This window comes from Protopterus annectens, chromosome 8.part0 (assembly GCF_019279795.1).
Source record: "Protopterus annectens isolate FY-2018-M chromosome 8.part0, PAN1.0, whole genome shotgun sequence".
NCBI lineage: Eukaryota > Metazoa > Chordata > Ceratodontiformes > Protopteridae > Protopterus > Protopterus annectens.
The window spans coordinates 1,051,826,718-1,051,841,089 of record NC_056741.1 but is presented as its reverse complement, the minus strand read 5'-3'; positions in this window follow the sequence as shown (position 1 = coordinate 1,051,841,089).

Genomic DNA, 14,372 nt, shown 5'->3' with positions numbered 1-14,372 from the left:
ATGACATGCATTATTTTAGATCATTTCATGTTACCATATAAATATAATCATTAGCATTTATTTCATTTCATGACATAATATAAATGCAAACTTCAGCTTAGAACATAATTTGCTTTGCAGTATGTGCAGGCCGCAGACCCTCATTTTCCTTATCATTTGTTTCTACTTCTTCTCAAGAGAGAGATGAAAGTTGTACTTTTCTTTAGGTACAGCATTCTTTTATGTTTTCATCTTTCTTTATATCCTCAAAACCCTTTTACAGCTTCATCATAGATATATCACATATTTGGAGGTACACAGTCTGCAACCAAAGATCTGAGTTACATTTTTCAATAATGTGGCATTTGCTCATTTTTCATTATTAACAGTTTTTATGAAGTTGCAAGTGGTAATCTTTACTAGTACCAGTGATTCGTACTTTTTGGAAATTAGAAAGGTTACTAGTAACACGCTTCATGCATAACTAGGGGAATATTAAAACCCAAGACTATAGTCTAAATTCTCATAATCTGCAATTATATTTGTTATAGTGCAGCTAACATGCTGACATAGGACGTTACTTTTAATGCAGTTTTGAAGTGGATGTTTACGAGTGCCTTAAATCATAATCCTTGTAATTAAACAAACAACAGAAACCAGGACAGGTGAAAACGCAAACTAATAAATCAAAGCCAAATGATGCTAGCATCCATGTTTAGTGTCATTTGGTGATTTTTTTTTTTGTTTATTGCTGTCAAAGTGAATGAGTCTTGGTTATCTGCATTTAATACAAAGTTTTGCAGTTGCCACACTTCATTAGTAATAGAAAATGTCTTGAATTACATGAATAACCTGATTGCAGATCTGACAGAATGTATGACTACGTCCCTTAACCAGTGTACACAAATGTTAACGTGAATAATTTAAAGTATGTGCTCTCATTTACACCTGACAAATGTAATTAAGTGTGACTTGGTGATATTACTGAAATGAAAAGGCTAAGCACCCTTTACAGCCTGTAAGACTTTGATGACAGTGCATTCCTTATAAATTCCCAAGTAGTGCCTCTATGTTTAGCTATGAAGTGAAGCACCGTGTCAGGTAGACAGCTTGCATCTTAACAATGCATACTGACAACCATGGAATGAAGGCTATCAATCAACTGATCACTGGCTTTTATTTCCCTGCATTGCATGGCGATTTAGCTGGTTCCTTTTAACTGGAGATACAACAAAATAGAACATTGCTGATTATGAATTTTACTTGTGGACTTTGGCCCGGCTAATGGGATTTGATAGGGTAGGGAAGAATATTCACAATTACAAACTAAACCAATGGTCACCACTACAGGTTTTCAGGGAGGCCACAAACTTCTGTCTGATCTTGTTTTCCCCTGGGTAAGGCAAACCTTGTTGATACATCACCATTTATTTGTTGTGACAGCCGATGAAGAAACTGAACTAAGTCATTCTGAGGACATGTGAGATTTTAGGTCTTCCAGTAATATCAGGAAGTGGATTATGGTCAGGAGAAAAAAATGCAGTGTTTCCTTCTCTTCTCATTTACCCTGTAGTCTGTATGTTGACTATACTAAATACAATTTCCTAAGAAAACCACAAAACTACATTACATAAGTTAGTTTTATGAACATGAGCAATGGGAAAACAAAGCACTATTAACCACTTTGCTTTACCTCTTTTCATTTTTAGTTAGAGAGAGCAACAGCTGATGAAATGTCAACAGTTTTTTTATCATAAGAGGAAAAAATAACTCATACTTGTGCATACATAAAGACTGCTGAGAGATACTGATTTTATTTATATTCTAGCACCATATTATTGCTTGGGCTGAGCAAAACTGCATGAGAACTATTTTTTAGCAGCACTCTTTAGCACACATCATTACAAGTGAGAATCCTTCTTAAACAGACAAATCTGAAATCCCTATTTGTATGAGTTCTAAAGAGGTTTTTATGTGCTTTCATGTACTGCAGAATTTATATTAACATCAGTACTTCACACAGCTGGTAAACTCTAGAGACACTGTGGTAACAGAAGTAATTCTGTTTTTAGTATCATATCCCAGAACGTGTGGGATGTTTGTTGTTAGCAGCGCTGTACTCTAGAGTCTTCTGAGTGTAGAATTTTTGTTTGGTAGCTATGTAGAAAATCAACAGCTTAATGTTTCTCAGCTTGTGGGGGGGGGGGCTGAAGGATTAACTGAAAAAAAAAGTTTCAGCAAAAGATGACAAATGTTAAGTCCCTGTTATCCTAAAGTGTATCATGTGATACAGTTGTTGTGGCTAAAGTGCATCATGTGGCACAGTTGTTGTGGCAAAAGTGCATCATGTGGCACAGTTGTTCCAGCTCACTTTATTTTTATTTATTTTGCATTTGTTTACTAGGAAAGTCCGACTGGACAAATGTCCTTTTTCAGCAGATGCCCTGGGAGAAAAGCTCCACATTTACAAATAACAGTATGATACCTATACAACATACAGATACAAATGCTGATTCAATCTTGGATACAAGCACACAATGGAGAATGCATGTTCTACATTGCACTAATACAATCATACAGTGTAGGCAGGAATGAAAAGAACAGCAGTGCTTTGACTGAAGGTAAAAAAGACATGCAAGTTAAGTATACATATGCTTAGTAGGTACACTATTCAAATACAAAAATAACTGGTTGGGTTCTTTTAGCTGCCTTAAAACATGTATTTCCTAACCAGAGTTTGTGCAAGAGCAGGTCCCTTATTCAAATAGGTGTGATTTGAGAAGTTTTTTAAATTGGAAGTGTTAGTAGTTGTTCTGATATTTAATGGCAGGGAATTCCAAGTTTTGGCTATGCAGTTTGAGTAAAATGAAACTCCAGCTGCATTGTTAGGTATGAATATATTTAAGAAGGATTTGTTAGTTTAATACAAAACCCTGTTATTGGAGTAGTGTATCACTAGAATTTGAAGTACTGGTGGTCTTTCTGGCTGATTTAGTATTCCGTGGAGGAAGGTGAGATGATTATGAGCAACTAGATTTGTTAGTTTGAGCCAGGATAGTTGTTTTAAAACCAAACAATGATGGAATCTGGTTACATGCAGCCAAGAAGGATTTAGAATAAATCCATTATGCATATGATGTGGCATTAATAATAGTTAGTCTGCAGTTGAGAAATTCTGTGAACTAGACTCAGTGACCACTGCTACCACTTACATACTGTTTGTCTCTTCCCTATTACAAATATAGGGTTTCTATTAGAAGACCAAAGACGCATTCTTTTGAATGCATCTTGGTCGAACTTAAAAGACTGAAACAGCAAAATATTGAAGCGACTTTTAAGTAAATTCTTTCCCTGGGAAAAATTTGCTTGGCTGCTTCATTACTTTGCTGTTTTCTGCACTGTAGTGCAGTCTCGGAGTTGGTATATTTAAGTAGAGGGGGTGTGGGGGGTGAAGCCCCCACTTAATGTAATATTTAAAGTGTATTGCTTTTTTATTTTTTTTTGTTGGAACAGCTGTTCTGACAGTTTGACATTGTAAGCTTTTGCTTACATAAGGTCGATTAATCACCGTTCGCTTTTTTAAGCATTCGGTGATCTAATATAGACCCCAAATAAATACAGTGGATATAAAAAGTTTACACACCCCTGCTAAAATGCCAGTTTTTTGTGATGTAAAAAAAGGAGACCACAATAAATCATTTCAAAACTTTTGCCACCTTTAATGTGACCTATAACATGTACATTTTAATTGAAAAACAAATAAATCTGTTAAGGTAAAAATATAAAGAATAAGAAATGTACAATAAGCTGATTGCATAAGTGTACACACCCTTAAACTAATACTTTGTTGTAGCATCTTTTGATTTAATTGTAACATTCAGTCTTCTTGTGTAGGAGTCTATCAGCATGGCACATCTTGATTTGGCAGTATTTGCCCACTCTTCCTTGCAAAAGTGCTCCAGATCTGTCAAATTGCGAGGGCATCTCTTGTGCACAGCCCTCTTCAGGCCACCCCACATTTTCTATTGGATTTAGGTCTGGGCTCTGGCTGGGCCATTCCAAAACTTTAATTTTCTTCTGGTGAAGCCATTCTTTTGTTGATTTGGATGTATGCTTGGGGTCATTGTCATGTTGAAAGGTGAAATTTCTCTTCATCTTCAGCTTTCTAGCAGATGCCCGAAGGTTTGGGGCCGAAAGTGACTGGTATTAGGAACTGCTGATAATTCACTCCAACTTAACTAAACTCCCAGTTCCAGTTGGAGAAAAGCAACCCTAAAGCATGATACTGCCACCACCATGCTTCATCATGGGGATGGTGTTCATTTGGTGATGCAATGTATTGTTTTTGTGCCAAACGTACCTTTTGGAATTGTGGCCAAAAAGTTCAACCTTGGTCTCATCAGACCATAACACATTTTTCCGCATACTTTGGGGAGACATGGTGCATTGTTTTGCAAATTATAGCCAGGGTTGGGTGTTTTTTATGTGTAAGAAAAGGCTTCCATCTTGCAACCCTACCCCATAGTCCAGACATATGGAGAATATGGGAGACTGTTGTCACATGTAGTACACAGCCAGTATTTGCCAGGAATTCCTGCAGTTCCTTCAGTGTTGCTGTAGGTCTCTTGGCAGCCTCCCTGACCCGCTTTCATCTTGTCTTTTCATCAATTTAGGAGGGATGTCTAGTTCTTTGCAACGTCACTGTTGTCCCATATTTTCTCCACTTTTTGATGACTGTCTTCACTGTGTTCCATGTTATATCCAATGATGTGGACATTTTTTGTACCCTTCTCTTGACTGATACCTTTCAACAATGAGATCCCTTTGGATGCTTTGTAATCTCTCTGTGAACCATGGCTTTTGCCGCAGCAGGCAACTGAGTAAATGTCAAGAAAATCCTGCTAGGACAGCTGAACTTTATTTGGGGTTAATCAGAACCTCTTTATTTGATGGCAGGTGTGTATCCAAGAAAACTGAATGCTGTAATTAAATCAACAGGTGCTTCAACAAAGTATTAGTTTAAGGGCATGCAAGCTTATGTGACTTATTGTTTTTCAATTGAATTGCACAGGTTATAGGTCATGTTAAAGGTGGGAAAAGTTTTGAAATGATTTATTGTGGTCTCATTTTTTATATCACAAAAACCCTAGCATTTTAACAGGGGTGTGTACACTTTTTATATCCACTATATATATATATATATATATATATTTTTTTTTTCCTTATGAGTTCATGCTACAAAATTAAAAAGTGCATAAGAATTAGGAACTGGAATATCTAAAAAAGTGAATTTTAATCTAGTCCATTCCCAAACTGAAGATCAGCCTCCATTTGTAGTCATTTGGATTAGTAATGCTTTCACATTTTAAAAGTAAGTTTTAAACAAATATATCAAAAAGTAAGAAAAAAAAATTAGTCTTGCCTGCTTTTTTTGCATTTTGCTTTTATTTACTTTCTATGCAGATACAGCAGCTTATTTTGGATGTTGATGTTTCAGACTGGACTCCAGTATGAATATTTTAATTCTATAAGCTTATTTAATTCAACATGACCTCACAGTTACCTGTGTCTTAAAACATCTAACAATATCTTACCTTAATCTCACTATGCCATCATCATAAGCGCCTTTGGTCTTCTCCCCTCAATTACCCTTTCTCCAATCACATCGCATTTTGCTTACTGTACAACTGGCCATTTTAATCACATCTTATGCTGTTTCCTTTCCATCTAGCCATTTTGTCATATTTTATTTCCTTTTTTCTATTTGTTTGTACATGCAGAATTGTCATGCACGTTTTACAATCTAACAACCCACAAGTTGCAGCAACAATCACAAAACACAAATCCACAACGCAGCTCCGGTACAATGAAGGTTGTCTTGTATACCCACGAACCAAGCTGGTCTTATAATAATCCAGAGTAAATGGATGGTTTTAGAATAAAAATATTTATTTAAATACAAAAAATCATAAAACAAACGGTAACTGATTAAGCGCTTTCATCTCCTTGCGGAGACTTCTTCAGAATCCAGTTGCCTTTGAAAATCCATTATTTTATAACACAGTATTTGTGAACCATTGGTTGAACAAAACAACATCTTTAATATGTAATTAATTGTTGATTATTAAAGGGCTAGCTTCCGCTGAAAACCTACACAAACTACCAGGAAAATACATTCCGATAAACTGTAAAACAAGGTAAAACAAAATGAACAATACACCTTGTGCTATTTTATATATATAGAAAACATTTAAAAAAAATGTATAAAAAATATATATATAAAAAATATATATAAATAAATATATATCGATCTAGATATATATATATATATATATATATATATATATATATATATATATATATATATATATCAATAAAAATATACATTTTTAGTATTGGAAGGAAAATGCATGACACTTTGTACATGCAGAATTGTCTTGCACGTTTTACAATCTCCTTCATGGCTAAATATCGATCCAAGCAAACCATGTTGCATTTTTTTCAGTGCACATACCACACAAGTGTTTAGAACCCATGAAGTCATTCTCTGTCTTGCTATTGGTTTTGGCATATACACTGTTTACTGATGTACCTTCCCTTGCAACTATTTTCATTTTTTACTCTATTACATATTTACCCTACACACATGCTCATTTCATTGTAGTAATTTACTTTGCTTACAGTGTTGTATACAGAGTAATATTCATCTCAATTCCCTTCGTAAGTCCAATCTCCATTAGATGTTCATGTGTGTGTGTGTGTGTGTGTGTGTGTGTGTGTGTGTATGTGTGTGTGCGTGCATGCGTGCGTGCGTGTGTGTGTGTGTGTGTGTGTGTGTGTGTGCATTCCTCTTGTAAAATGCAGATTTTTTCATCAATGAACTCTTTTGCATTATCAAACTGTGCTTTCTAATCAGGCAGTGGATCCTTTGTTACAGCCAATAGCAGCTGATCCTATCTGTGGAAAGGTTGGGTACATGATATGATGAATCATTCACCAGATACTGTACTAACACGAGACAAACCTGTTATCTCAAAAATATTTTTCTAGCTTAATAATAACCATAAAAGTCTTGTTTCCTCTATTTCACTTTTCATTTTCTTCTTTCTTAATTTCAGAAATGTATATTGCTAATCTGCCATGTCATTATGTCAAGTATAAACGGCTATTATAATTTTATGTCAAGGGCTATTTCTCCTCATAAATGTTTTAATTTCAAAAATGGCAAAACAAGAGTTTTTTTTTTTTTTTAATTATACACTAACGTATCTGTAATAAAGCTCTTCACCAAGATGGTAAAGCAATTTACATTCAAAGTGAGACTCTGCCCTGAATCTCCAATGGTTCTTAAATACAAAGGTAATTATAAAAGATGGTTTCCATGATTCGCCATTTCTGATATGCAAATAAGGAGTAACAGATGCATACAAGGAGAGCATTAGGATAGAATGTTAGAATGCAACTCCAAATGAACTGCCATTGCTGATGTCTGATGTTAATACAGCATCTGCATCTAGTATATAGCCATTAGTTTTCCATACGAAGGATTTACCTATATAGTTCTGACATTTAAAGTTTGATTCTGTGATTACTCCCAGCACTGCTATAATTGCAAAAAGGATGGAAAAGAACATTTTAAGCAGCTTTGGGATAAATAAAACACAGGGATATTTTGTGTTAATACATCAGACTATACATATAATAATTTCATAAGTGATCTCAGTAAACAAAAGGGTACTTACATATTATCGCAACCACATTTTGCTGTATGGTATATGTTTTTGACGTTTACTTTAATAACAAAAATGAAGTGTAAGAGGAAACGGTAAACTGTTATAAAGTGTGCTGGGATATTAGTGGTGCTTTTTATAATTGATTAGCATGTACAATTTTAAGAGTTGTGGGTAGCGTAGTGTAAAGACGCTGAGCGTTTAATTCAGCGATAACAGTGGTTGTATGTGTACATATGGTGGCCTGAAAAGACTGTGGGACTTAACGTACGATGTGAGGAGCTTTCCTGAGATTTATTTTTCAGCTTTACCTTGTTAATTTTGGACTTATTACTTAAAAGAAGAAATGGGACACAAGTCAAAAGGATTATTCTTCACGTTTACCTTATTTTAACTGAATGTTTTAATTGAAAAGAAAAAAAAAACAGGGCACATGCAAAGTAATTTAGGTAAAGTATTTAATGGTTAAACTTTTTCAAACAATATAATGAAAGGTTGTTAGGAAAAAGGAAACATGCTTTAGTAAACATTGTTATAAGTGGGCAGTACTGCTTTGCTTTTATGTACTGTTTCTGTTTTTAGTGCAATGTCTGTTTTAATTGCATTGATTTTAGTATGTGTTACGGATCTAGAGATATGGATTGTTTAGCTGGTGTTGTAATGCTTTTCTGCATACAAAGCTAAGAAGATGTGGATTGCTTTGACAGCATTTGATGGCACAAGAAAAGGAATGCATATGAAGTAGTATGGGACATGCTTAACTGACATGACTTGCTAACGATAAAATGTGAAACCTATTTTCAACACTTATTTTCTCAGCGGTTTGAATGGCAAACATTCCTAAAACTTAAAAACATTACAGAAAACATGTTCTTAAACTTTATAAAAGTTTATTACTATTTCTTCACCTAAACAGAAGCAACCAGCATTACCGCAAAAATGTGGTTGCGATAATACGTAAGTACCAACAAAAGATCTTGTGACAAAAACATGCCTGGGATTCAGAAAGGCTTATTGAGATGTGAAAGCCTTAGCTCAGAAGATTTCCATATCTTGCTAAGCTTTTCTGATTAAAAGACCATTACCACTGAGGTTTATTCTTCCCATGTGCTTATGCTAACAAAGAAGTCCAGAGAAGTCCCATACCTCTTAGCTCCCCTACACTAGTGAGTAAATCCTACACTATTGCTTGAGGGAACAAACACTAGACTTCAAGGACACTCTTTAATATTATCTTTCGACACTTTTAAAATGAACAGAACAAAGTCTTGAGCCCTCAACCCTTAACACAGAGAGAACTCATTAACAAATCAGAGTTTGATTTTTGCATTAAGGTAGAATTTTGTAGAATAGCAGATCTTGCATCCTGATACCTTTTCTGAACAAAAGATGATTGTTCAGAAACTAAATCATAATGTAACACCTGTCACTGTAATCTATGTGTTGAATGTCCAAAACCACACCTCAGGGTAAGGTATCACTTAACAAGTGACTGAAGCAAATCCAAAATAAGAAAAGGTGAATACTCCACAACAATCGAAGTAAGCCAGGAGGGTTGTCAACTCATATGACTATAAATCCACAAATGTATATGAAAGGAACAACTTCTTTATTGAAAAAAGTAAGCACTTTCGCATCTCTCTGGATGCTTCATCAGATTTAAAATAAAAACCAACATTCAAAATCACTTAAATACCACACTACTTACATAATAAACCAATGAAACATCTCATATCAAACATGTGATAAAATAAGGCTATATCCTTAAAGGTATATAGCTTGTATGCAGTTGGAAAACACATAGTCATTCTAAAACCATGAATCCAATCCTAGTTTTAATTATAGAAACACCAAATCTTTAAAAAGATTGCTTTGCTATGAGAAGAGAAGAACCAATAGGTTGACCTCCTCCAGGAAGGGAACCTATGCATGTCGTAATTGCAATCAATGTAGTTTTATTATGAATACCAATGGCTTTGTACATCCAGATACAGGTATCAAGTATGAGTTTGACCACTATGCTGATTGTAAATCAAGAAATGTGGTTTATTTGGCTCTCTGCAACAAATGTAAATGTTTCTATGTTGGCAAAACAAATAGGACTTTAAGAGAATGGATCAGGGAACATTTATATGCTATTAACAGAGAGAATAAATGTAACGCTCTAGCTAATCACGTTCTACAAAGTGACACGACACATACTTTTGGGTTCATGGTTTTAGAATTTATATATGCCACTGAAAGATTAGGGAACATTAGTAATTATACTGAAAAGGAGGAAGCTAGATGGATGATTAGGATATCTGCAGATAAAGGGCATGGCTTGAATTATAGGTTTACACTGAAGCCATTTCTTTTAGATAAACCCCTGAGACATTAAATTACCTATGTTATCCTAATGGTATAGGTATCTTAAAGTTTTAATGTACACACTTTTGAATGCTTATGCTTTTATTTATTTGTATGATTTATATATTTTCATATGTACTTTTTAGCTTCAGATGTATTATTTTTATGTTTATTTTTATAACAATTGTTATTTATTCAAGAGTGATATATCTGAAGGTTTCTATGACTGTGTTTTCCAACTGCATACAAGCTATATACCTTTAAGGATATAGCCTTATTTTGTCAGATGTTTGATATGAAATGTTTCATTGGTTTATTATGTAAGTAGTGTGGTATTTAAGTGATTTTGAATGTTGTTTTTTATTTTAAGTCTGATGAAGCATCCAGAGAGATGCGAAAGCGCTTACTTTTTTCAATAAAGAAGTTGTTCCTTTCATATACATTTGTGGATTTATAGTCATATGAGTTGACAATCCTCCTGGCTTACTTCGAATGTCGTGGAGTATTCACCTTTTCTTATATTGGTAATCCATGTGTTAATGTAAGCAACTACATTTCTGATTGCGTAATGAGCTGCTTTCTTTACTAGGTGTTTTGGGTTTGAATCTTTTTATAGATTTGCAAGTGGAAGGCTGCCATTCCTTTGAAAGGTTGTGATCAAGACTTTTAGACAAAGCTGGGAGGAACACTAGATTACAATAGGGAGAATTTTTGACTTCCAGTAACCATCTGTGATTTACAAGGAACAGGAAAAAATATATGCACATACACATATACATATACATATACATATACATATACATATACATACATGGGTGTGTCTATATAAAAGAAGGATGGGAAAGCAAAGCCCTACATTGGGGGATGCAATGGGGTGGTGGTGAGGGCTTATTGAGAAAAATATTTGTTACAAATGTTTCACATAGTTTCTAATGGTGAGGGCTTACAGAAAAAAATGATTTGTTACAAATGTTTCACATAGTTTCTATTTCTATTTGATTCTGTTAGTTTGGTATCAGCAGTTATGCTTCATTTACTCATAGTGGATTTATTTTTTATTATGTATTAACATGTGGATGCAAAGCTGGTATTACTAAGTCATCATTAACTAATGCACACCTGTAAAGAAATTTCTTTCAAACATTGGTAATATAAATGCTGAAGGAATTATTTCCCCAAATAAATTTACAAAATGTTATGATATTGTAGTAGTGTCACAAATCAGTACTGTTTCTTTTTTATTTACATTAGTATTAATTTATTGCATTTTAGAATCCAGTGTCACATGAAATGTTTAGAATAAAGGAACTAAATCATTGAAAAAAGAAGTACTTTTAAACTGTGGAAAAATACCAGTTCAGAAGTTAATCAAATTAAGACAGTGGCGACTAGTGACATTTAGGAATGGGTATTTAGCAAAGTTTCCCATTTTACTTGTCAGGTATGTAATATACCCCATAATTAAGATAGACCATCCAAAGGATAGATTAATACCTGCCTCATTGCTGTGACTGGTTAACTAATATGCAAAGGTTCAGATGAAGCTTAATCTATAAAATGTGAAGAACAATTATCTGTAAACATAAACAGATTTTGTATTGGAGCATGAATCTCTAATTTACTCCAGTATATCAGGAGACGAACTAATCTACTTATGTTTACTGCATGTATTGTGTTTCAAAGTTGTCTTCAGTGTGTCATTAAAAAGGTTATTGTTGGTGATTGGTTCAGGAATAGATAAGAGCACAAATGCAGTGTATAAAGCTACTGAGGAATATGGTGCAGTGGTGCAGTGGTTGCACTGGCACCTCATAGCAAGAGATTCTCAGGTTCTATTCTCAGCTGGGGTACCTTCAGTATGGAGTCATTATGTCCTCCCTGAATTTGTGTGGGTTTTCTCTGGGGGCTCTGGTTTCCTTCCACTTTCCAAAGACATATGTCTGGAGTATTTCGCTCCAGGCCTATACTGAAAATTGGCCAAGTCAGACTTTCCCAGTAAACAAATGTTAAATACCACGAATAGTGATGGGTTGTTTTCATGGTTTTGCATTCTTGATTTGCTTCTTATAGACTACAAGCATGGCAGACAGTATTGGCCAGATTTAGAATACTTTGCTGCATCATGCTAAGTGAATTTCTGTGACGAGCAGCCATAATCAGGGTGGATGTGATTCAGAAAACATAGGTACCTGACATGGAATAGGCCAGATATATAAGGCCAACTGTGCTATATGCTTATGACTATATAATGAAGCAATGTGTATGATAATGAGACAAAAAGCATTGCAAAGCAATTCATGAACATTTAAATGCTGTGCAGTGATGCTGTGTTCACTGTAACATTTAAACTCTGCTATATGCCCATATTCAGAGAGAGAGAGAGAGTGAAAGAGAGAGAGAGAGAGAGAGAGAGAGAGAACAACAAGCAAATACTCTGGGGGTTGCCTCAGCCATTTAGCCATTGTAAGCAAGAGGTTCTTATTGCTACTACTTTGTGTGTGTGTGTGTGTGTGTGTGTGTGTGTGTGTGTGTGTGTGTGTGTGTGTGTGTGTGTGTGTGTGTGTGTGTGTGTGTCTGTGTGTGTGTGTGTGTGTGTGTGTGTGTGTGTGTGTGTGTGTGTGTGTGTGTATATAAATATATATGTATATATATATATATATATATATATATATATATATATATATATAGATATATATATATATATATATATATATAGGTTTCTCACAATTGTTTGAAAGTACCACTTGTCAAAAGGATGAAAAAGCTGGTACAGCTGATTGAAAGTTATTATCTCATTTACTGTCTTTTTGTCAGTGCAAGGTTTCAGTACAGTGGGAATAGGGAATTTGCTATTTCCTAAATGCATCAGCATGGACCTAATAAACAAGGATATAGCGAACCTCCAAACACTGGACCCCACACAGTTTGGTTTTGTGAAGGGTAGATCATGCCTGCTCAACTTCGTCGACTTCTTTGAGTCAGTCACCAGAGCTGTGGATGAAGGCCAGGTGGTTCATACAGCCTACCTTGATCCAGCCAAGGCCTTTGATACCATTCCCCACTCAGGAATCATAGAAAAATTCACTAAGCTAGGCATCAACCACTATGTCACTAGGTGGGTTGCAAACTGGCTCACAGATAATTTCCACCGTGTGAAAGTAGCTGACTCCAAGTCAGACTGCCGATTAGTCATGAGTGGAGTCCCAAAGGGTTTGGTCCTGAGTTCTCTCCTGTTTGGTATCTACTTCTCTGAAGTCCAGGCCAGCACAAAGGGACTCTGGCTGACCAAGTTTGCAGATGATTGTAAGTTGGGAGCTATTGTTAACTCCCCAAGTGATGTTGACATACTTCAGAATGGCCTCACTGAGACCAATGCATGGTGTCAGAACCATGGTCTTAAGCTCAATGCCAAAAAATGTATCATCATCCCTTTTGGGAAAAACCCAGTTCCTATGAATTATCACATCGATGGTAGTCCACTGAACACAGAAGCCATTAGAAGAGATCTGGGAACACAGGTTGACAGAAACCTCTCTTTTGATCACCACATTGCCACTGTGGTCAGAAAGTCTTTCTATGTGGCACATCTCATTACTAAGGGTTTTTCATCCAGGAAGAAAGAGGTCATTGTCTCCCTCTACTCTTCCTTCATTAGGCCAATCATTGAGTACAATGCCCCATTTGGCAAGTACCTCACTAGACACCTGCAACAACTAGACAGGACACAAAGTACCTCACAAAGAGTATCCTAGGCCTTAAACACTTGTCCTATATGGACAGACTCAAAAAACTACAACTATTCTCTGTCTCATATCCCCTAATCAGTGGCGATCTCTGCTTGACGTACAAAGCTATGTCTGGCCCAGCTCTATTAGAAATGTTACATCTAAGGAAATCCCAATCCCTCTACACAACACACTCCAGAGATCTCAACCTCATTACCACAATCAACAGAATGTGCTGGAGGGGCAGGTTCATAACCCAGAGACTTCCCATACTACGGAATAGACTTCCCATACATGTCAAGCAGAGCATCTCACTGACCCTCTTCAAGAGAAATCTTAATGAGTGGATGTGAAATAGAAAATTCACCCCTGGGATAACTCCAATGACACTACTCGACAGAGGCACTGGGAACTAAGATCTGGTGGCACGATGCCAGCATAATCCTATGGCTAGGCTTGTAAAGGCCCCAGGACCATTAGCCTAGTACACACCTATGAACCTATGAACCTATGAACCTCACAATACTGCAATCTTTGAGCTGGTAAATATAATTAATGAGGGTGTGGGTGGAGGGAGGCGTTTTCCCTT